The 21,777-nt window shown below is 46.9% G+C and overlaps 2 protein-coding genes across 7 annotated transcripts in view; both read right to left on the bottom strand.

Annotated features, from left to right (window-relative positions):
• Positions 1-11,581, bottom strand: part of DLGAP4 (DLG associated protein 4) — a 259,162-nt gene extending 247,581 nt beyond the window's left edge. For 2 of the 3 annotated variants that reach the window (XM_077948351.1, XM_077948343.1), the window contains exons 1-2: positions 11,325-11,581; positions 11,046-11,211 (exon numbers count right to left, since the gene is read on the bottom strand). The gene's annotated coding sequence lies outside the window, so the exon portion shown is untranslated. Of the gene's footprint in view, positions 1-11,045 lie in introns of all 3 variants that reach the window. The other variant, XM_077948350.1, reaches the window with a different exon arrangement.
• An 8,628-nt stretch (positions 11,582-20,209) lies between these two features.
• The window catches only part of AAR2 (AAR2 splicing factor), a 34,830-nt gene continuing 33,262 nt past the window's right edge, over positions 20,210-21,777 (bottom strand). For all 4 annotated transcript variants that reach the window (XR_013399868.1, XR_013399867.1, XR_013399866.1 and 1 more), the window contains one exon: positions 20,210-20,637. The gene's annotated coding sequence lies outside the window, so the exon portion shown is untranslated. The remainder of the gene's footprint in view (positions 20,638-21,777) is intronic.

Below are 21,777 nucleotides of genomic sequence, written 5' to 3'. Positions count from 1 at the left end.
ACATAAAAGAAATAATTTATAAGCTGGGTTTCATTAAAATTAAAAACTTCTGCTCTGCAAAAGACAATATCAAGAGAATGAGAAGATGAGCCATAGACTAGGAGGAAATACAGTCAGGCATTGCTTAATGGTGGGGATATGTTATGAGAAATGCTTCATTATGTGAATTTGTCCCTGTGCAAAGAACATCATAGAGTGTACTGGCACCAACCCAGGTGCTATAGCCTACTACACACCTAAGCTGGATGGTATAGCCTATTGCTCCTAGACTGTAAGCCTGTACAATATGGTACAGTACCATATACTATAGGTAACTGTACACAATGGTACATATTTGTGTATCTAAACATATCTAAACAGAAAAGGTACAGTAAAAATATGGTGTAAAAGATTTTAAAATGGTACACCTGTATAGGGCATTTATCATCAGTGGAGCTTGCAGGACTGGGAGTTGCTCTGGGTAAGTCAATGAGTGAGGGGTGAATGAATGTGAGGGCTGAGGACATTACTATACACTAATATAGAATTTATGAATACTGTATACTTAGGATACACTAAATTTATAAAAAATATTTTTCTTTCTTCAATAATAAATTAACCTTAGAACTCTCAAGGAACTCTCAAAATGCAACAAGAACTCAACTCAGATTACTGTACCTTTTTTACTTTATAAACTTTAAACTTAAAAAATACTTTTTGGCTGGGCACGGTAGCTCACACTTGTAATCCCAGCACTTTGGGAGGCCGAGGAGGGTGGATCACCTGAGGTCAGGAGTTCAAGACCAGCCTGGCTTACGTGACAAAACCCTGTCTCTACTAAAAATACAACATTAGCCGGGCATGGTGGCCGGCACCTGTAATCTCAGCTACTTGGGAGGCTGAGGCAGGGAGAATTGCTTGAACCTGGGAGGCAGAGGTTGCAGTAAGCCGAGATTGCGCCACTGCACTCCAGCCTGGGCAACACAGCAAGAATTCATCTCAAAAACAAAACAAAACAACAATGACAAAAACTTTTGACTCTTGTGTAGTAACAATTAGCTTAAAACACAAACACATTGTACAGCTGTACAAGAATAAACACGAGATGCATGAGCCGCTGCCAGCATACCATGGCATACTGTTTTAAGTAAACTTTTTTTAATAGTAGAAGTACGCTCTAAAATAACAATGAAAACATGATATAGTAAATACACAACCAGTGACAGTTGTTTATTATCATTATTAAATGTACATAATTGTATATGTTAGACTTTTATACTACTGGTGGCACGGTAGGTTTGTTTACATCGGCGCTACTACAAACACATGAAGAATGTGTCAGCCTAGAACAGTAAGACATCTACTATGTCACTAGGCAATACGACTTTTTTTAAAGCTCCATTATAATTCTATAGGACCACCTACATATATGTGGCTTGTCATTGACAGAAACATTATTATGCGGTGCATGACTGTATTTGTAAAAGAAATGCTTGGTAAAGGACTGTTATCCAAAATACACGAAGAACTCCTAAAACTCAACAATAAGAAAACAAACAACCCGACTTAAAACTGGGCAAAAGACCTTAACAGACACCTCTCCAAAGATATACGGATAGCAAGTAAACATATGAAAAATGTTCAACATCATATGTCATCAGAGAATTGCAAATTTAAACAACGAGATACCACTCCATACACACCTATTAGAATGGCAAAAATCCAAAACACTGACAACACCAAACGCTGGTGAGGATGTGGAGCAACAGGAACTCTCATTCACTGCTGGTGGGAATGCAAATGGTACAGCCACTTTGGAAGATGGTTTGGTGGTTTCTTACAGAATTAAATATACTCTAACCATCTGATCCAGCAATCATGCTCCTTAGTATTTGCCTAAACGAGTTGAAAACTTACATCACATAAAAACTTGCACTTCAAATTCTATTTCAGTTTTATTGATAATTGCCAAAATGCAGAAGCAACCAAGATGTCCTTCAGTAGGTTAGTGGACAAGTAAACTGTGCTATATCCAGACAGTGAAATATTATTCAGCACTAAAAAGAAAGGCACTATCTAGCCATGAAAAGACATAGAGAAATATTAAATGCCTATTACTAAGAGAAAAGAGCCAATCTGAAAAGGCTACCTACTGTATGATTTCAACTGCAGTTGACCCTTGAACAACACAGGTTCTAATCACACAGGTCCACTTATATGTGGATTTTTATATATATATATATATATATATATATATATATATATATGACAACTTTGAAATTTGCAATAATTTGAAAAAATTCACAGATGAACCACCACCCCTGAGACAGCAAGACCAACACCTCCTATTGCTCCTCTTCCTCAGCCTACACAATGTGAAGATAAGGGTAAAGACCTTTATGATTATCTACTTCCACTGAATGAATAGTAAATGTATTTTCTCTTTCTTATGATTTTTCATCATAACATTTTCTTTTCCCTGGCTTACTTGATTGTAAGAATACAGTATGTAATACGTATACCATACAACATAGGTGTTAATCAACTGCTCGTTATCAGTAAGGCTTCTGGTCAACAGTAAGTTATTAGTAGTTAGGTTTTGGGGGTCAAAAGTTATACTCAAATTCTCAACTGCACACGGGGTCAGTACCCCTGCCTCCTGCATTGTTTAAGTATCAGCTATAAATGACATTCTGGAGAAGGCAAAATTATGGAGACAGTAAAAGCATCAGGTGGTTGCCAGGGGTTGGGGGTAGAGAGGGATGAACGGGTAGAACATAGAGGATTTTCAGGGCAGCGAAAATTATCTGAATGACACTGTAATGAGGGACACATGTCGTTTTACATTGGCCAAAAGCCACAATGTACACCAGAGTGAACCCTAATGTAAACCATGGTCTCTGTGTGATAATGATGTGTCAATTTAGGTTTATTGATGATAACAAATGCACCACTCTGGTGGTGGGATTTCGAGGCGGGGGAGGCTCTGTGTATGTAGGGTTGGGGACATATAAGAACTCTCTGTACCTTCCATTCAATATTTTTCTGTAAATGTAAGATGGCTCTACAAAATAAAGTCAATTGAAAAAAACACCCTAAACATACATTTACCATACACCCCAGAAATTGCACTCTTGGGCATTTATCCAAGAGAAATAGAAACTTATGTTCGCACAAAAATCATGTTCACATAATTGTTTATAGCAACTCTATTCATAGCAACCCCAAACTGGAAACAACTCAGATATCCTTCAACAGATGAATGGCCAAACAAATTGGTGCATCCACACCATGGAATACCATTCATCAATAAAAGGGAACAAACTACTGACACACGGAACCACCGTGTGCATCCCACGGGAATTTACGCTGCGTGAAAGAAGCCAATCCCGAAAGGTTACACATTGTGTGATTCCATTTATATAACATTTCTGGATAAAGACACAGAAATGGAGAACAAATTAGTCAGGGATTGGGGTTAGGAGTGTGGTGAAGAGAGAATGTGGAAGGGTGGCGGGTGTGGCTAAAAAAAAGGGAAACACGAGATTCTGGTGGTGATGAAAGTGTTCTGAAGCTCCACTGTGTGTGGATACGCAGACCTACACAGGTGATAAAATTATACAGAACTAAACATACACACACTCATGCACAAATGAATGCAGGTAAAACTGGGGAAATCTGAATTAGACCAGAGGGTTGCATCAATATCAATGTTCTAGATGTGATATTATACTACAGTTTCACAAGATGTTACCATTGGGAGAAACCAGGTAAAGGGAATGTGGGATCTCTCTGTATTCTTTCTTACAATGGTGTGCAAATCTACAATTCTCTCCAGACAAAAAGATTAAATAAAAATAAGCTATAGTAATCAAGACAGTGTGGCATTAGTGCAAAGACAAACAGATAGAAAGTACTGAAGACAGTCCCAAACTGGACCCATGCCCCATCAGCTGGCTCATGACGTATCCTGAAATTCAGTGGGGGATAGGGTGGTCTTTTCAATAAATATGCCACCAAAACTAGATATCCATATGACAAAAAGGAATTTTGACTCTTATCATGCACCATACACAAAAATTAATTGAAGATATAATTAATTTCAAAATAGATCAATTTCATAGATCTGTACAAAAACGATACAAATTCTAGAAGAAAATATGAATAAATATCTTCATTTCCTAAAAGATATAAGAAACACTGGTTGAGCACGGTGGCTTACACTTGTAATCTCAGCACTTTGGAAGACTGAGGCAGGAGGATCACTTGAGCTCAGGAGTTCAAGACTAGCCAGGGCAACATGGTGAAATGCCATCTCTACAAAAAAATACAAAAATTAACTGGGCATGGTGGTGTGCACCCGTAGTCCCAGCGACTCGGGAGGCTGAGGTGGGAGGATCACTTGAGCCTGGGAGGTTGAGGCTGCAGTGAACCGTTATCATACCACGGCACTCAGCCTGAGCAACAGAGCAAGACCCTGTCTCACAAAACAAACAAACAAAGAAACACTAATGATAAAAGAAAATAATGATAAATTAGACTTCATTAATATTGAACTCTTCATTTAGAAGAGGTAAAAGGCAAGCCTCAGACTAGGAGACATGTTTTCAACACAGATATCCAACTGATGGCTGAGAGCCAGACGAAAGAGCTCCCAGGAACCTACAGGAACAAGACAGACAACCCAATTTTACAAATAGACATCAGAACAACAGTTTAATGATGAGAACCTGACAAGAGTGGCCACTGGCCCTGCCTCTGGCAGCTGGCCTTCCCTTGGCCCGGACGGTGCAGGACACAAAGCATGAGCCTGGTCACAGCTTCCGCTGCCCCTAGAGGGAGGGAGGAGGCGAGATCTAAATCAGGGAGGGGAGGGGAGAGGTGAGATCTAAATCAGGATCTCCCGACAGGCCCTACAGGAAGAAAAAGACTCAAGAAACCAAGTCTGAGATATCTCACAGTGGTGGATTTCGACCTGTTGCCAGGGTTGGGGGAGGCCTTCGATGCGAAGTTTCCTCAAGTAGGAGCAGGATTTCCTGAGGAAGGGATAGGCCTTGGGTCTGAGCGCCGCTGACCAAGAAGCTGCCTCAGGGAAGATGGGGAACACCGAGGCACTAAGTCGTGCGGAGTAAGATTCTCTTGTGGCCACTGCAAACTGCCCCCTCCACTGGTCAACGCTGGCTGACTCAAGATGCTCAATGCCATCTGGGGTCCTATGTCTGAGGAAGCCCCCCATGGGCAGCCCAGAGATGGACCTCAGGAATTCCACCTTTTGTCACATGTCAGTTTTTATCAGTGAGGAAACAAAGGCACAGAGGGATTTCATGTGACTTGCCCCAAATCCAAGAGCAAGCCAGTGGTGGAGCCAACATTTAAGTCTAGGCAGCCTGACTCCAGAACCTTCTGTGAGAAGGACCATGTGGGCACTGGGTTTACCAGAAACCAGCGCTTCATGGCTCCAGAGACCATGTTTTGAAAGACTCCAGCCCACAGTAGTACTAAAACAGAAATAAAGCCAAATGGGCAGTTAGTGAAATATTTCTTAAATGTTTAGCCATAGACTTCTAGAACTAGAAGGGACGCTGGAGACCACTGAGCTCAAAATCATTGCTCACTGCTGCTCACAACCAGGATTTCCTGAAGGATCCCAACAGTATCAGCAAACCTGCAGACGGAGGAATCCGTGCGGAAACAGACCCACTATCTTTTACGTGCAATGTGAAAATCCAAAGATCTTTCTCAACTGAAAGTCCTTCTTTTACAGTTAATTCATGGTTGACTCATTTGCACGCAAAAATCTGACCTCAATGGATATGAAGATGTTTTATACAAATTAGTGTGAATATTTACACAGTTTGCTGCAGAAATATCAATTAGTTTTATTAGAGGTGCTACCCTAGACACAGTGGTGTCCTGGAGCTAATCCATCCTGGCTCATGGGAACCATTTGTTAAATATTCAGGAGTTTTGCGAGCCATTCAGTAACTTGAAATTGGCTATGGTTGAACTATGTATATCATGGAAATCAGAAAATATTGCAAATCGGCCGGGCACGGTGGCTCACGCCTGTAATCCCAGCACTTTGGGAGGCCAAGGCGGGTGGATCATGAGGTCAGGAGATCGAGACCATCCTGGCTAACAGGGTGAAACCCTGTCTCTACTAAAAATACAAAAAATTAGCCGGGCATGGTGGCGGGCACCTGTACTCCCAGCTACTCAGGAGGCTGAGGCAGGAGAATGGCGTGAACCCGGGAGGCAGAGCTTGCAGTGAGCTAAGATCCCACCACTGCACTCCAGCCTGGGTGACAAAACGAGTCTCTGTCTCAAAAAAACAGAAAAACAAAAAACCAAAAAACCCAGAAAACCCTGCAAATCAGCTGCGAAAAAAAACCTGGCCAATCTGGTTGGGCGTGGTGGCTCACATCTATAATCCTAGCATTTCAGGTGACCGAGGTGGGAGGATCACTTGAGCCCAGGAGTTTGAGACCAGCCTGGGCAACATGGTGAACCCCCCTATCTATAAAAATACAAATATTAGCCGGGTGTGGCAGGGCACGCCTGTAGTCTCAACTCCTCAGGAGGCTGAGGCGGGAGGATTGCTTGAGCCTAGGAGCTTGAGGCTGCAGAGAGCCGAGACTGTGTCACTGTACTCCAGCCCGGAAGACAGAGCAAGATCTTGTCTTTAAAAAAAAAAAAAAAAAAAAAAAATCTGAGAACCGGTTTGCCAGCACATCACTGCCCTACACTGTGCTGGAGGTGTTATATAACCTGGAATATAAGCCACTTTACCTTTCCAGTGAATTCCACTTAATTGAGTTCAGAAAAAAAAAAAAAAACAGGCAACAGACTACACTACATCAAATAGATCAAAATAGCCAATAAACATGGAAAGGTGTTCTACGTCATTAATCATCGGGAAAATAAAAATTAACACCATGGTGAAATACTACTACACTCCCACCACAATGGCAAACTGTCAATGCGAAGTGCTGGGAGGGGTGTAGAGTAATCAGAATCCTCATATGCAGATGGTGGGAGAGTAAATTGGCACAACCACCCTGGAAAACTTCGGCAGGGTCTACTAAAGCCAAACATCCATATATTCCATCACCCAGTAATTTCACTCTGGGGTATTTACCCTATAAAAATAAATGCAATGTTCACCAAAAGAAATAAACAGGAATGCTCATGGAAACTTTATTCATCATAGTTCCTAACTGGAAATTAGCCAAATGTAACTTGGATAACTCATCAGGAGAATGGAAAACCCAACTGTGATATATTCATACAATGGAATACTATACAGAAATGAAAATAAAGACAGTGTCACCACATGGGATAACATGAATGAATCTCACAGATATACATCAAGATAAAGAATACTACAGTCAGGTAAGGTGGCTCATGCGTGTAATCCCAGCATTCTTGGAAGCTGAGGCCAGAGGATCACTTGAGGCCAGCAGTTTGAGACCAGGCTGGGCAACATAGGGAAACCCCATCTCTACAAAAAAATTTTTTTAAAAAATTAGCCAGTGTGGTGGTGCATACCTATAGTTCCAGCTACTTGGGAGGCTGAGGTGGGAGGATTGCTTGAGCCCAGGAGTTTGTGGCTACGATGAACTGTGATTGTGCCACTGCACTCCAGCCTAGGTGACGGAGTGAGGCCCTGTCTTGAAAACAAGAAAAAAAAGTACCACATGGTTTTGTTTGTATATCATTTCACAACTCCTCAGTGATTTGGCAGAAGTTAGAATGGGGCTCCCTCTTGGGGCGCAGGTAGACTGGAAAGGGAGATGAGGAGACTCTGCAGTGCTGAGAACGTTCTATATCTTGATCTGGATGGTGGTTATGGGGATGTACATCTATTTAAAATGTGCATTTAAAATTAATGCACTCTATTGTATGTTCCCTCAATAACAATTCAATTTAAATGTTTTGCACTCTCCCTGGAAGTAAACTCCTTCAGCCTGGTCCTCAGTGAAATTCCCAGAGGTCCGACTGAAAATAAAAATGAAATTCAAAGCATCCAAGAGACATGCCACCCTGAGCAAGACAGAAGAAACAGCAAACAACAAAGTCAGATCCACAAAGACTTCAGATATTGGTATTGTAGGATTCAAAATGTAAAATACAGTAAATACATTCCATGTGTTTACGGACAGAACAGAGGAGCTTGAAACAATGAATACGCAGTGAGGGATGCTACAGAAAGAACAGGCAGGTTTGAAAAAGAACCAAGCCAAACTTCAAGAAATAAAAAATATACAATAATTAGAATTTTTAACTCTTAGAAGGGTTAAACCACAGGTTGTTAACCTCAGCTGAAGAGAAAAAAAAATGTGATCTGGAATCTGAAGAAATTGTCCAGAATACAGCAGAAAGAAATGGAGGGAAAACTAAGACAGACACAGAGGATAGATGAAAAAGGTCTGACAACCTCTACTTTGAGTTCCAAGAAGAGATAATTGAGAAAATGGGGGAAAGGTAGCATTCAAAAAACTGTCCAGAACGGATGAAAGATACGAACCCTCAGATTCAGGAGTCAAAATGAACCCCAAGGGAGATAAATTTAAAAAACAAACAACAACAGGTCGTTCACAGTGGCTCACATCTATAATCCCAGCACTTTGGGAGGCAGAGGCAGGCATTTCACTTGGGTCAGACGTTCGAGACCAGTCTGGCCAACATGGTGAAACCCTGTCTCTACAAAAAATACAAAAATTAGCCGGGCATGGTGGCACGCGCCTATAGCCCCAGCTACTCAGGAGGCTGAGGCAGGAGAATCACTTGAACCTCAGAAGCAGAGGTTGCAATGAGCCGAGGCCACCACTGCACTCCAGACTGGGCAACAGAGCAAGACTCCATCTCAAAAAGGAAAACAAAACAAAACAAAACAAAAACCAAATAAAACCCAAAAAAACAATAAAATGACACTATATATCCAGTGAAGAGCCCTTTCCAGCCCCAGGCAGACTTTATGGGGTGCAGAACCTAAGCCCTCTAGCTGACCCTGAGGGGAGGTCTGCTGTTTCGACTTAAAACACCTTTGAGGCCATATATGGGGAATCTCAAGACCAAAGTGGGAAATCTGCCCAGTAACGGGGCACTTGGTTCACTGTCTTCAGGCCTTCTCTGTGGCAGCCCCACCTTCCCAGAACTCACTGGAAACTAGGTGGGGCTCAGCCTCCCACTCTGGTCTCTGTGCTTCCAGACTTTTCTTTTCCTGTTCATCCATCACACAGTAGCAGGAGCAATTTATTGAAATCACAACTCTGACCCTACCTCTCCTCTGACCAACCCTCTCCACAGCTGCCCGCCACCTGCAGGATAAAGCCCAAACTCCCTGGCTGGTACCGTAGGCCCGCTCAGATCAGCCCTGATGACACCTCCAGACTTGTGTCCCTCGACACCCTGTGATCTTTCATCTCTCTGCATAACGTGCCGTTCCCTCCGCCTGGTGCGCCCTTCTCCTTCTTGAGTGTCTTGAGAATTTCTGCTCATATGCTTTAAGATTTTGTTTAAATGTCACACGCTCACAAAGGCCTCCCTGCTGAACTTTCTGCCCTCCCCACAGCAGTCATTTGCCCACAGTGCTTCTCCAGCTTGAACTTTTCATACTACACCATCATGGTCTGTTTATGCGTCTGTGCCACTGAACATGCCATGCACTGTGAGCATATTGAGGGCAGGGACCAGGTCCTGCTGCATCTGTGCTGCTGGGAGCCAGCCAGGGCACATCATAGAGAGGTGGGTCCTACTCCATTTAAAAGGTGGGAAAGTCAGCATGAACCAAGGACAGTTAAAATTACCCTGTAAAATCCAATAAACTGCCCCAGAAATGCAGCTATGTGGTTTTGCTCTCACCTCCAACCCCACAATTAGTAACATGGCTCACCTCATACTTCCTCTGGGCCACACACCCATTGTGCAAAATGGCATGAAAAGTCAACTGTGCTTTTAAAATTCGTTTTCCATCTTTCTTTATTGCTAAGAATTGAACTCATATAAATTAAATGTGCATATGGTTAACTGTACTACTGAATAAATGAAAAAAAAAAACAGATGAATGGGAGAGTGGATGGGAAGATAGATTTATATGTGGGTACATGCCTGAATAAAAGAATCATACTCATGTTAATAAAAATAGATAATATTTATCGAGTTATTAATATGTGCTGGGGACTTTACATTTATCAATTCATTGAATTCTCAAACAATCCCATGAGGCTTATATTATGATCCCCATTTTACAGATGAGGAAACTGAGTCATAGTGAAAGTGAATAAGGTATATAGGTGGGTAGACTAAATGGATGGATGAAAGGATAGACGGATGGATAAATTGGATAGATGGGTGATGGATGAATAGGTGGATGAATGGATGGATACATGGGTCGGTGGATGGAGGATGAATGGATAGGTGTGTGGATGGGTGGGTGGGTGGATGGATGGATGGATGGATAGATGGATGTGTGGATGGATGAATAGATAGATGGGAGACCAGGTGGCCAGACTGATGGAGGGGTAATAGGTAAATAAATAAAACAATGTTTGTTCCTCTGCGTCCAGCTGAACCTCTGCCTTGGTATCTCTGGCCTTGTTGCCTGGATCTCAGAAGTCAACCTCAATCCAAGCTGCTCTCCCTGTCATCCATTCAGACTGGCCCCCATTCAATGCTGGCTGCCCCTCCACCCTTGAGGCAATCACTCACACCTGGATAACCAATTCCTCCCTACTGTCTTTGGTAGTAAATTATGTGACCAAAGATGTCCTTAACAGTATCTCCAATTCCATATGTTATCCCATTGAGAGGTGAGGTCTGTGTCCCCCTGTCTTTAATTTGGGTGGACTTGTGACTCTTGCAGAAATGATACAAGGCTATGTGATTTCCAAAGTTAGGTCACAAAAGAGATTCAACTTCTACTTGCCTCTTTTGGGAAGAGAGCCCTTAGAACCCAACTTGTCCTTAGAACTCAGCCGCCATGCTGGGAGGAAGCCCAAACTAGCCCACAGGAAAAGGCAGCACACAGGTAGCTGTTGCAGCTGACAGCCCAGCTGAAGTCCTACCTGACAGCCAGCATCAACCGTCAGACATGTGGGTGATGATCCTCAGATGATTCCAGCTGCCAGCTGTCATGGTACCCACAGCTACTGAATCTTCCTAGGTGAGACAGTGGACATCATGGAGCTCACGCCCCCACTGTGCCTTGTCCAAATTCTTGACCCACAGAGTCTGTAAACGTAACAAAATTGTTAGTTTAGGCCACTAAGATTTAGGCTGATTTTTTTTCCTGTAGTAATAACAGGAACATCCTCCCATCAGCAGCCAGGTCCTGCCTTGACTACCTTTGGGGAGGTGGCAGGGAGGGTCTGGGCTTTGCTGAACCATATATCAGTCCACAGGGGAGACCCACTGGGCACAGGGAGCAGGGCCTCTCCAGAGCCTCCCTTCCCTGACTCTTTAGGGTGAAATGAGGTCAGCTTCCAGGTGTCCTGGATTCCCTACAGACAGGGGTCACAGACCAGGCTTGGGCCCCCTGTAGATGAGGCAGGGCCTCGGAGCGGGAGATTGACCCCAGCAAAAGCTTGTTCTAGCTCCATCTGAGCCTGGCCTGGTTTGCTTCCAGGTTTTGTTCTTTTAAAAACTGGTTCACTCAGTGGGTATTTAAGACAAAAGCCACAGACTATGGTCTGATTCGAGGGAAAAAATAGTATGGGGGGTTGGGAATCCGACAGATCTAGGTTGAAGCCCAGCTCTGCCACTTCCCAGCCATGTGGTCTTGTGAGTTGCATCACCTTTCAGGGCCTGTTCTCTGTGTGGAGATAAGAATAGCTACCCCCATAATGGATTTGTTGTGATAAGAAATGAGATTCCAACCTGAGCAACATGGTGAAACCCTGTCTCTACAAAAAATACAAAAATTAGCTGGACGTGGTGGTGCGTGCCTGTAGTTTCAGCTACTTGGGAGGCTGAGGTGAGAGGATAGCTTGAGCCCAGGAGATGGAGGCTACAGTGAGCTATGATTGCACTACTGCACTCCGGCCTGGGCTACAGAGCAAGACCCTGTCTCAAGAAAAAAAACAAAACAAGGCTGGACGCAGTGGCTCACACCTAATCCCAGCACTTTGGGAGGCTGAGGTGGGCAGACCACCTGAGGTCAGGAGTTCAAGACCAGCTTGGCCAACATGGTGAAACCCCATCTCTACTAAAAATACAAAAATTAGCCGGGTATGGTGGTACACATCTGTAATCCCAGCTACTTGGGAGACTGAGGCATGAGAATCGCTTGAACCTGGGAGGTGGAGGTTGCAGTGAGCTGAGATCATACCACTGTACTCCAGCCTGGGTGACAGAGCGAGATCAAAATAAACAAACAAACAAAACAGAACAAAAACGAGCAAACAAAAAGGAATGAGATAAACTATGGAAAGCACCCTACTCAGTGCCTGGCACACAGTAGTAGGAGCTTAGTAAATGTCAGATGTTACCTTGTCTCCTTTCTGAGTAGAGCATGATGATAGCCTATCTCTTTCATCCACAAGGCCTAACACGGTGCCTCATAAGCCATAATTACTCAATAAATGCCTTAAAAGAATGGATGAATTTACCAGAGGCCTCTGAAGTTCTTCTTCACTCGTCTCTAACCTTGATCCATGCATTGATACGACTCTCTTCCCCCACGGACTCAGACCTCCCCAGGGACGAGGATGGTTGCTATCTCATTCACCTGTTTTATCCTCAGCATACAGTAGGTGCTTAATTGGTGACTACCAAACAAATCAGGTGCCTCCCTGCTTCAGCGGAGTCCTCAGTTCAGGGTCTGCACCTGCTCCTGCCAGGCACTGAGGTGAGGCTTTCGATTTATCGTCAGCCTCTATTGGCCAGAACGATCCACTGACCACCGCTCCCCCAACCCCGCCCAACCAAGCCCCAGGTGCCCTCACAGCTCACATGATGGATGCCCTCCCAGGCATATCCACAGACTTGAACATCTCTCAGAAATTCCTGCAGGACAATAAAGCAACTGTAATTTTGGAGTGTGTCTGCGGTTCCGTTCCCCCAAGCACAGATCCTGGGATGAGGAGTTGGGTGCAAGTAGTTTACATGGGACAAGGGGAACGAGCCAGGAAAGGGAGGGAAGTGGAGACATGAGCCGCCACTGTGGGTGACTGTCCCACTGAGGGTCAAGGAAGTCCTTCCTGGCCAGCCCCCAGGCCCTTTGCTCCAGAGCAGCTCCGGGGGAATCGAGTCTTGGCACTTCTAGAGGAGTAGGCTCTGCGCAGAGTCTCGGGCTGAGAGTCACAGGGAGCCCTCGGCCGGCACCTCTGGGAATGCGGGCAGGACACAGCAGCCTGTGCTACAATGTGATGTCCACAGGTGAGGGACAGCCAACAGTCGTCATTCTTCAGGGGCTCGAGGCACAGGCAAGAGAGGCTTTGTGAACAACAGACAGCTCTGGTCCTTCACTGTCCACTCAAAAATGTAGGTGCGTGGGGCCACACTGTCTCAGGGATAACTTTGAATCCGCTCTAATTGATCGTATTTAAAGTAACTCATTTGGAGAATCTGGGACTTTAACAGTTATTTGTGTAAGAAACCTCAGATCCCAGCGGAGAGGGTGGAAACCACTGTGCCACGGAGATAACGATGATCCCCAAATGCCCTCTCACTCTTCAAAGGCAGATTCCTTAGATCCAGTCTTCTTAGGTGGGCTGCAGGCTCCAGCCCCTCTGGTCTTGCTGAAAATCCAGAGCCTCCCAAATTACAAAAGCAAGGAGTTCTTCCAGGGCTTCCCAGGCTGTAGCTCCTTGGTTGGCCCAGAGGTTTCTGCAGCTGTCTCTAGATGTTCCCTCCAGAAGCCGGTCTCTGCTTCACCTCTTAGCGGCCACCTATGAATTGAGGCTCCTTGACTATTTCTAGACTTTTTGTTTTTCCTTTGCTTTCCTTTCCTTTTTTCTTTCTTTCCCTCCCTCCCTCCCTCCATTCCTCCCTCCCTTCCTTCCTTCCTTCTTTCTTTCTCTTTCTTGTTTGTTTGTTTGAGACAGAGTCTTGCTCTGTCACCCAGGCTGGAGTACAGTGGTGTGATCTCAGCTCACTGCAACCTTCATCTCCCAGGTTCAAGTGATTCTCCTGCCTCAGCCTCCACCAGCACTGGGATTACAGGCACACACCACCACACCTGGCTACTTTTTGTATTTTTAGTAGAGATGGGGCTTCACCATGTTGCCCAGGCTGGTCTCAAACTCCTGGCCTTAAATGATCCACCCGCCTCGGCCTCCCAAAGTGCTGGGATTACAAGTATGAGCCACCACACCTGGCCTAGATTTTTTTCTATATTAATTTAAGGAAGAACCACCTCTGAGTAACAGAGTTGGTACATAACAGTGATAATAACAAAGATAATAATATTAATACTTATCTCCTTGAATCCTTTTTAGAGCAAGGTAGAACATAGACAGAGAAAATAGTATCTAATGGTTTAGCACTTTGCAGCTTACCAAAGGCTGTCTCACATACTAGTAATTTATTGAACACTATGAAATTAACAAGACAGACAGTCCCTATCCTCATGGAGTCCATATTCTGGCAAGAAAGATGGACAAGAGAGAAGCAGTTACAGCAAAGTGTTAAGTAGCAGCATTTGATGAGTGTTTGCCAAGCACCAAGCGCTGTGCTAAGTTCTTTGTGTGAGTTGCCTTATTCAATCCTTAAGCAATGCTTTGAAGTGATAAGGTCTTGTCCCCAATACACAGATGGAGAAACTAAGGCACAGAGAAGGTAAGCAATCTGCCCGAGAGCACATAGCTGGCAACGGAATTTCGTACCCACGATTTTCTGATTCCAAAACCCATGGATCCAGGCTGGCTTATCCCTTGGCTCTCTACACCTCAGTTTCTCCATCTGTAAAATACGAGTAAATAATAATACCCCGCTTGGTCCAGCCCATGGCATGTCATGAGGATTAACCAAGACAGTGTTGGGAACACTGTAAATGGCCAAGAGTGAGCTGCTGTTTTTCTCACTCGTGGCTGAGGCTCTGGCCTCTCGTGCCTGCCCCTTGCCCCTGAAGGCCACCCGTGCATGGTGTGGGCTGCGGCCAACTGGCAGGCCTCTCAGTTCCCAAGGAAATCCCGGTCTGCCCTCACCAGCTCTCTAATGACAACATGGTTCTGTGGCGTCTGTGCTGATTTAATTATAGATTAATCAGGAGACCCAGGCAGAAGCTCCTCTCTTTTCCCCAGCAAGCTGCAATGTGGCCCCTGTGTGTACACGCATGCGAGGGACAGAGGTAAGGCCCCTCTGGCTCCCACCTCGGGGGATGGCTGATGTAAGTTGGGATCCCTCACCTGGGGCTCAGGGGTCTCCCAGCCTCCACCTGGCTGGCCTCTCCCAAGCTGTGTTCCCATCCCCAGCCTTTGCCTTTGCTGTCCCTTAGACCTCAAGTATCCATCTTACTCCGTCCAGTCTTGTTACAGCCACATTTTCAAGGTTCAGCCTAAATGCTGCCTCCTACAGGAAACCTTCCGGATGCCCAGCTGGGATGATTTCCTCCCCTTCTGAACCCCTAGGCAATTGATCTGGCCTCATCTGAAGGCCCTGACCACTCTGTAGCCTGATTCACCTCTCTGATGGGATGTAGTCCACCCGAGCTACAACAGGGCAATATCCCCAGCGCCCAGCACGGGCTTGGCAACAGTAAAATAACACAACGAATAACTGAAGGGAATAACCGACCTAGAAATTCCCAAGGGCCAGAAGAACCTGGAGTCTAGAGCCCTGCCTCCTTCCAGAGCCCCAGCCTCCCCGCTGGCCCCTGGTGGGGGCTACATACCCTGGACAATCCCAGGGGCCCTTCCTGAGAGACCGGACTGCATCCTCTGGCCCCACCTGCCTTTTGGGAACTGCCCTCCTGACCCTCACTTGAGGGGAGGAGCTCGTATCAGCAGTCAGCAAAGGCTGGACAGAAACAGCCCATAGCCTCATCGCCAGGGCAGACCCGTGCACCAGCCCACCACCCCGCTTCTCCAGGACCCAGAGCCACGATGAGTCACTGCTCAGCAGGAACGCCAATGACAACAGGGAACTACACTGAATACCCACTGTGATCATTTATGTATATTCTCTTGTTCGATCTTCCAGTGACCCAGAGCAGGGGACATTATTGTCCCCTTTTGCAGATGAGTAAACTGAGAGGCGAAGTGATTTTATCAGCAATGGCAGAGAAAGATGTTAGCACAGTTTGGCTCCAGAGCCTCCACCCAGGGACACCCCCCACCCCCTACCCACAGGTGCTGTACCCTACACCACTCTCTGGCTGCAGCCTGCGCCCTTGACCTCTGACCCCCGGTTGCCCTTGTGGCAGGTGGGACCCGGGAACCAGGCAGCGCGCTGCCCACTACTGCCCAGCATTCTGGGGGCGGCATGAATGAACCGGCTCATGAATATGCAGGCAGGCCGGGCTGCGGAGCGCTCTCAGCTAAATCTGATCACAATGCGGGATAAATTAAGCGGCAGGATAAATGTATTAAAAATAACGGTTGGAGGAACAGGCTGTTCAAGGTGGGGTCTGGGGAGGAGGGGAGCGGCGCAGTGGGGGAAGTTCCACCAGGCACTGCCAGCCGCTCCCAAAGAGCCCCAAATGAAGTTCCCTTCCGTGGGGGAGGACCCTCTCCCCATCTCCACCCTCCCCTGGTTCCTATGGAAACGCAGAGCAAGTTTAGGAGGGAAAATGCCTGGAGATGAGGAAAATGGGGAGGGACTAAGAATAGCAGCTGGGCTGGGGCTGGGGACAGGTGCAGACAGGGTCTCTTTCCTGACACGGGTGAGGAGAAGACCTGGGCCAGGGCAGGCTCCCCACACCCCTGCAGGCTTCCATCAGCATCAGGAGAGGGGCAGTGGGGGAGAGAACCACGTTCTGCCAGCCCCAGGGCCGAATACAGATGGTGTCCCTGGATAATGGCAGCAATAATAACAGCAGCTATGTCTCCACGGAGCATTTGTTCGGGGCCCCCCAAAGGGAGGCAGGCACTGGGGCATCTCTCTCTCTACAGGCAGAGAAGTGCAGCCCAGAGGTACGCAGTGACTCACCCAGCATCACACGGCTGGGACTGGAGAGGGCAGCCTGGCTCCAGGCCTCTCTCCTGACTGTTGCAGGCGCACTGTGAGTCCCAGCACCAGCTACACAGGGCAGAGCTTGCTCAGCAAACTTTTTTTTTTTTTTTCCCCTTTGAGATGGGGTGTCAATGTATGGTCTCGAACTTCCGGGCTCAAGTGATCCTCCTGCCTCAGCCTCCTGTGTAGCTGGGATTACAGGCACATGCCACTGACCCTGACCCTTGGTCAGCAAATCTTTATTGAGCAGCTACTATATTGCAGGCACTCGTGTAGGCACCGGGGCTACAGTGGGTAGGAGCGTGTTCTTACTGGATGGAGACCGGGTGGCTTCCAGACTCCCTCTCTCGAGCCCAGATAGGGGGTGGGTTGGGAGCTCGGACCAGGGAAAGAAAGGTTCTGGGAAGCCAAGGATGGCTTCGCAGAGCTTGGAGGACAGAAAGCCTGATTAGACTTTGGCTGGGTGGGACAATCACAGGCTCCAAATCCAGCTCTGCCACCTGCTGGTTGTGAGATCTTGGGCCAGTTACTCACCCTCTGCACCTTGTTTCCTCCATCTAAAAAGTGGGGATGATGGCGGTACCCACCTTCTATGACCTAAGCAAGGTACTAACTCGACAGTTCCAGGCACGTACTGAGCGCGCTTAAATGTCAGCTTATCATAGTATTTTGTGTTTTTTGTTTGTTTGTTTGTTTGTTTGAGATGGAATCTTGCTCTGTCTCTCAGACTGGAGTGCAGTGGCACAATCTCGGCTCACTGCAACCTCTGCCCCCCGGGTTCAAGTGATTCTCCTACCTCAGTCTCCTGAGGAGCTGGGATTACAGGAGTGTGCCACCACGCCTGGCTAATTTTTGTATTTTTTGTAGAGATGGAGTTTCGCCATGTTGGCCAGGCTGGTCTCGAACTACTGATCTCAGGTGATCCGCCCATCTCAGCCTCCCACAGTGCTGGGATTACAGGCTTGAGCCACCATGCCTGGCCAGCTCTTCACAGTTTTATGATTTGACCGTTCAGGCAAGAGCCCCGCTCTCCACTCCACCCACCCCCAACCTGAAAGAGCCAAGGGTGTGCTTCTGTTCTTTCTCCAAGACCCCCGACCTCAGGCTCCCAGAAGCTGTCCCCTGGGGGAAAGGGGGTGGCCTACAGGCTCACAGGTCATTGGCCACCCAGCCTCCCCCAATCACACCTGGGCGCTGGGTGGATGTTTGTGAGCGAAGCACACCACGGCCCACCCATCTCTCCTCCGTTCCCAGCAGGCCCAGAGTGCAGAGGTGGGGAAGGAAAGAGAGGAGAGGCCACGGAGAGGTGAACCCCACCTGAATCAAGTGACAAAAAGGGAAGTTGGGGGGTGATGAGCAGAGAAACTTTGCTCCAAGAGATGTCTCCTCGGCAGCTGCCCATAGTATCGAGGCACACGGCCTGTATACTATACTGCACATATAGTATACTATACTGTATACTGCACACGGCCTGGGCACTGCGCCACACTGGGTTTGCAACGGGCAGCCCTGACGCTTTCCTTCATCTCACAAGATGGGTTCAGTTGTGCTCTGGAGGGGATTAATAAACACGGGAATTCAATGCAGGGCAAGAGTGGAAAGAAGCCGAAATGGCTGAGCCTAATGCGGGACCCTCCTCTCTGAGCTGGCGCCCAGACCTGCATGGCTGCCTCGTTGTCGGACGTGCCTGCACGCACTTTTTAGAACCGGGATTGTGGTCCTGAGCTGCCTGAAAACCTGCTCTCCCAGCTTGAAGGTCTGTTGCAGTCTCTTACTATTATTGTTATTTTAATTTTTGAGACTTGGTCTCTGTCACGCAGGCTGGAGTGCAGTGGCGTGATCATGGCTCATTGCAAACTTTAACTCCAGGGTTAAGCGATCCTCCCACTTCAGTCTCCCGAGTACCTGGAACGACAGGCACGTACCACTACACCCGGCTAATTTTTAAAAATATTTTTGTAGAGACAGGGTCTCACTGTGTTGCCTAAGCTGGTCTCAAACTCCTGGCCTCAGGCAATCTGCTTGCCTTGGCCTCCCAAAGCGCTGGGATTACAGACCTGAGCCACCACGCCTGGTTTGCAGCCACTGCTGAGCTGACCACAGGGGAAGGTCTTCACTTAGACCTGTGCTGGAGTCAGGAGGCCTGGATGGCGTGGCTTCCTCTTTAGGGTGGTGGGCTCTCCTCCCTTCTCTGTTTCTTCCTATCTCCCTCTCTCCCTTCCTCGCCCGCTCCCTCCCTGTCTTTCTGGTTAGTTCTCAGCTCACCTTTTCCTAAGATGGATCTTTCCTTTCCCAACTCTGAATTAACTGAGATCCCAGAGAGCAGAGCAGCACAGTGATGGAGAGAGACGAGACGGTGTCCAGGCCGGCCTGGCCGTCAGTGCCCTCGGAAGCTCTGGGCAGGCCCTCCCTGTCCTACCCCGGGCCTGTTCCCCTTGTTGCCCTCTGCAGGCTCCAGGCCCTTCCTGCTCTGGGTCTCGTCCTGTGGGTTGGCCCTGCATTCTGTCCTCTCCAGGCGGACCCTCCATGCGCCTCTGAGACTCACCGCCCGGGCTCACACCTGCCCAGTCTCGAGGCCGCCTACCCTGGCTGCATCTCTCCCCTCCTCAGAACAATGAGGACTTTGTAACACCTCACATTCATTCTCCCGCTGTGCATGGTCTCAGGTGAGTGGGATCTGGAGACAGGAAGAGGGCACGTGAGGTATTGGGTTTGCAGGAAGTGGGCGGGGGAGAGCCAGCAGGAACCGGCTTGTGTGCTCATGGCTTCCGGTGGGGGGGGCTAGTTTTGATCCCGGCTTCCTGGGCACAGAGGAGCCTTCCTGGGCAAAGGCCCCATTCAAGGCCAAGGCCTTTCTCTAAGCAATCAGCCTGGAGAGCAGCAAATGCAGCACAAGCTCCTGCCTCGTTCTACAGATTCCGGGCCCTTCCTGTAGACGTCCGTGCAACTCAGTGGAGCCTCTGTGCTGGTTTGCTGTTTAGACTTCCGGTCAGAAACGATGTGATATCAACAGCAAAAACAAACACAAAAAACAAACAAATGAACAACAACAAAAACCCTTGACCCAGCAATTCCACTACTACAGAGCCTACGAACGCATATGGACAAGAAGCAAAGCTGCTTTCCAAGCATGTTCATTACAGAGCTATTTATACTGGAGCAAAATCAGAAACCTACTTCCCCAAAACAGGACAGTGGTGATACCAAGGTATAAACACAGAATGAAATACGCTGTGGCAGATAAAAGTGATGCCGTGGGCCGGGTGTGGCGACTCACGCCTATAATGCCAACATTTTAGGAGGCCAAAGTGGGAGATTGCTTGAGGCTAGGAGTTCACGACCAACCTGGGCAATATAGAAAGACTCCATCTCTACAGTTTTGTTGTTGTTGTTGTTAATTAGCCAGGTGTGATGGTGTGTTCCTGTAGTCCCAGCTACTCTGGAGGCTGAGGTGGGAGGATCGTGTGAGCCCAGGAGTTCAAGGCTGCAGCAAGCTATGATTAAATCACTGCACTTCAGTCTGGGTGACACAGCGAGACCCTGTCTCTAAAAAAAAAAAAAGTGATACTGTGAATGTAAATTTATGTATCGACATGAACAAATGATCAGTTTTACAAAACAGCATGTATAGTATAATCCCATTATATGTGTACACACACATACAAAAAAGTCTAGATGCTTTCCAGCAGCATTCTTGACCATATCTTGGTAGTCAGATTTGGGGAAAGTTATGATTTTTTTCTCGTATTTTTCCTTATCTATATTTTCTAATTTTTATTTATTACCTAATTATTACACATTCATTATAGGAAGACAGGACAGTATTATAATTTTGCATTTTATCTTTTTAAAAAAGTATAAACCCTTCGGCCAGTAATTCCAATTCCAGGAAGTTGTCCTACGGAAATAACTAGGTTGATTACAAAGATGTAACTACAAGAATAAACCATGTACTGTTTCTCATAGGGGAGAAATGGACACAAGCTAAAATGCTGGGCATTGGGGATTGGCTGAGTAAAGCGTGGTGTAGTCATATGCAAGGTGCCATGCAGCCACTAAAAATCATGCTGTGGAAGTGCAACTGTTGACTAGAAAGATGCTTGTGAATATACAATTGGAAGGAAAGAACAGGATTTAGAACATTATGTACTGAATCAGCCCCTCTGTAATATGTGCTGAGTCCTAAGACTGGAAGGATATATGCTTAATTGCTAATGGTTGTTTCATTTAGAGGAGCTGATTACAGGTGATCTTAATTTTCTTCTTTATACTTTCCTGATTATTCGATGATAAATACGTATTATTACAAAATTTTAAAAATTAATTATTTAAGAAGGAAAAATAACCTATTCCAAGAGGTCAGGCAGTGAGAGGGGAAAGCTGGGCCCCCTGGTCCCAGCAGCTGGGGGCCATGGAAGCACCTGGGGAGGGGGTTGGAGCTGGGGACAGCCGGTGCAACACTGATGTGGAGTCTGTCTGCACCTGCGTCGGCTAAGGAAGTGCACCCCCCGCCTCCCTGCAGGCCTGCTCTCTGCCATTCACCCTCTGGAATTAGCTTGCAGAGACCATTTTAGGAAGCCCGTGGGCGGCTGGAAGCAGCTTGTGAGCAGAGCTGGAACGGCTGAGAGCTGCAGAGAGCGAGTGTCCAGAGGAAGACAGGCAGAAAATAAGGGGAAGCCAGCACCT

Source organism: Macaca mulatta, chromosome 10, assembly GCF_049350105.2.
Source record: "Macaca mulatta isolate MMU2019108-1 chromosome 10, T2T-MMU8v2.0, whole genome shotgun sequence".
In the NCBI taxonomy this organism is placed as follows: Eukaryota; Metazoa; Chordata; class Mammalia; order Primates; family Cercopithecidae; genus Macaca; species Macaca mulatta.
This window is presented reverse-complemented; position numbering and strand designations above follow the sequence as displayed.